We start from the raw sequence: 3,498 nt of genomic DNA, 5'->3' as shown, positions 1-3,498 counted from the left end.
CACACAAGTGTGAAACTTCTATGAGACAATCAACTCTAATACAGAATATGCAAATAAATAGTCCTACATTAAACTTTATCAGGTCAGAAAGAGGTATTGCTTTGTAAATCCGGTTTGTAACACTGTATACAATATTACAAGAATGTTAAATCTGTTTACATAAAACAGGTCAATAATTACTAAATGTAAACATGTTTAGCAAACATAGAAAAGTAAAACTACGTACACAGTATCAGATGAGAATCTGGCGTGTGTACATCGCTCATCCAACATTGCCTATAGATCAGTCCTGGCAGATCCACGAACGAGAAAAAATTATAATACAAGTGAAGGGGAGAGAGTGCAGCGGGGTGCCACTTCGTTGTTTTCCCCCTTCCTTCTCCATAGAACAGAACAGTGCTAGTTCAGTCTTTTGTTGTTGGAAAGGATGGTGAAAGATCCATTCCAATGACAATTATTGAACCTTAGTGTACCTAGCCTAAGACATATATATGGCGGTAAACAGGCAAAAGATAAATGTTTCCATATGTCTGGTACTCATACAGAAGGTAGCTATGTATCCATATAGCCTACAATACTTGAGACATACAGTATGTTAGTTGGCAATGCATCCTATAAGGCACAAAAAATAAAAACTATCTATCTAACACAATGTTTCCCAAAAATGGGTTTCTCCAGCGGTTGTGAAGGGTTTCTTGAGCAATGAGCAGTTTGTACTTCTCAGGTCAATTTAAGTGACACTGATGATCTTTTTGGCTATTTTTAAGGGTGACATTCTTCCCACTGACCAGCAGTATAAGAGTCATTCTTCCCGATAACTAGCAATGTAAGAGGCATCCTACTCACTGATCACCACTAATGTACTGTGAGCTGTGGATATAATAAATATAGCAGGGGTTCACTGAAGACCTGAACGTTGTTTCAAAGGTTTCTTCATGATAAAAAGTTTGAGAAAGGCTGCTTTAACAGATAAGTATAAATTTAAATAAAATGAAAGTAATAAGCAACTAAATGCTACCACATGCAAGCCCATGCAGATCTGTGCCTAATAGAGTGATACATTCATACATGTTCATAAATGCTGGAACGCCTTTTAATATTATTATTATTCAACAGGATTTATATAGCGCCAACATATTAAGCAGCGCTGTACATTAAATAAAGGTTGTAAATGACAGATTAATACAGACAGTGTGACACAGGAGGAATTAACACACAATAGGAGGTGAGATATGTAGTGGTGGGAAGTAGTGACAATTTCAAAAGACAGAGGGAGATGGGTAGGCAAGTGTGAAAAAATGGGTTTTGAGTGCTCTTTTAAATGAGCAGAAAGTAAGAGCAAGCCGAATAGGACGAGGAAGACCATTCCAGATAGTTGGGGCAGCTCTAGAGAAGTCCTGAAGCCGTTTCGTGTGATGAGGTTATGAGGTAGTCAGTTGTAGGTCATTAGAGGATGGGGTCATTGGAGAGAGCGGCTGGGGTCAGAAAGGTAAGTGGGACAAGAACTGTGGAGGGATTTGAAGGCAAGGCACAGAGTTTGAATTTGATTCTACGGTGAAATGGAAGCCAATGAAGAGAACTGCAAAGAGATGAAGCAAAAGAAGAGTGGTGGAAAGGATGGATGAGTCTGGCTGCAGCATTCAAAATAGATTGTAGTGGAGAGAGTCGGGTTAGTGGAATACCAGAGAGGAGGATGTTACAGTAGTTCAAATGAGAGATGATAAGAGCATGTACAAGGAGTTTGGTGGTCTCTGGGGACAGGTAGGGGCGGATTTTGGCGATGTTGCGTAAGTGAAAGTGACAGGACCTGGAAATGTTCTGATTATGGGGGGTAAATGAGAGGGCAGAATAAAAGGTGATGCCAAGAGGGTAGGGACGAATAACAGTGTTGTTACCAGTTAGGTATATGTCAGGGGGAGATTTGGATTTTGAAGGGGGGAAGATGATGAGTTGGGTTTTATCCAGGTTGAGTTTCAGAAATCTGTCAGACATCCATGATGTGATGGCTGACAGGCAGCATTAGACCTTATCCAGGACTGAGGGAGACAAGTCAGGGGTGGACAGAAAGATTTGAGTGTTATCAGCATACAGGTGGTACTGTAAGCCAAAGGAGGATATGAGACTACCGAGAGGAGCTGTACAGAGAAAAGAGTGCGTGGTTGGGTGAAGGAGGATACCAGGAGGATATATGACCCGATCCAGGAAAGCTCTGGAGGATTTGACAGATTTGCAAATGTAAAAGTGAGTGAGTTTTTTTTTCAGTTTACTTCCGCTTTAGGTTTTTTATTTTGATAAGTTAAGTAGCTTGTGTTAATAAATAACACGCAACAGTATAAAGTGGTCAGAATGTTAGGTCTGTCTATCTTGAATTTATGAAAGTACAGAAAATGTTTACAGGACTTTTTGTTTTGTATTTTACCTGGGGTTGATTGGATTCTCAATTTAAAGTATAGTTATAAGGCATAGCAACTAATAAAACCCCCAAAGTGTTTTACAATTGCTCAAAAATTACCCTGAGGGTAGAACATGGCTAAAATAAACCAGTGCTTTGACCATGTAAAGCAATAGGTCCCACTTTTGAAAATGCATGGCCAGGCAGGGCATTATTACAGAAAGGGACAGGTGAGGTCCTTTCTGCAAAAATCCCTCCTGCTTCATCACTTCATGAAACTGTCAAAAAAGCTAAACTGTGCAGCTCAACTTTTGTTGCCAGGATACCTGACAATCCCAGCTTCCCCTGTGCAAGCAGGGAACAGATGAACTCCTGGGCACTTTTACAGGAGTTAAGGCGCATACACGTGCAATATTAGTTGTTGGAAAGGATCTTTCACGATCTCTCCCCCTTCCCTTGCATTAGGATCAGTAGTCCTCCATCATTTGTGGATCCCAGGACGTTCAATCGGAGGATGGATGACTGGCGCTGTACACACGCGCAGAGCCTCCCGGGATACCTACCTCACGCATCCTGGGAGGCTCTTGGCTGCTCCTTCTCCATCTCATGCATGCGGAGAAGGTGTCTTTTCATCAATAGGAAAAAAAATTGCTAATCTCATGCGTGCGCAGCGAGATCTGAAAGTTTTTTCCCAATCTTTGTCACCCGATCTTGTGCCTGCACAGTGCCAGATCGGGTGAAGCAGGGAGAATAACACGGAGGAAGAGAGGAGAAGATGGCGGCGCCTGACACTCCCTTTGCGCCAGGCCAAAGACAGATACCAGGACAACGTGGGACCCAATGAAAGAAACCTCCCGAGAGAGTGATCTGTGGAATTGAAGTGTGATTTTTTTGTTTTGGGTTTACTTCCGCTTTAAATATTCCACCTTACTACATTATATAATACTCCTATAAAAATATTACATAGACTTAACTCTATGAAGGTCTTATCATCCTGCTACTCTGTTCTAATGAAAGTTGTTCAAGTAAAAAAGGGAGTGTTTGGGAACCATTTTTTGCACCCGGTTATATACGGCTGTGGCAGATCGCAGCACGATTCCTAAACG

This window comes from Pyxicephalus adspersus, chromosome 12, assembly GCF_032062135.1.
Source record: "Pyxicephalus adspersus chromosome 12, UCB_Pads_2.0, whole genome shotgun sequence".
Taxonomy (NCBI): Eukaryota; Metazoa; Chordata; class Amphibia; order Anura; family Pyxicephalidae; genus Pyxicephalus; species Pyxicephalus adspersus.
Note: the sequence above shows the minus strand (reverse complement) of the source record.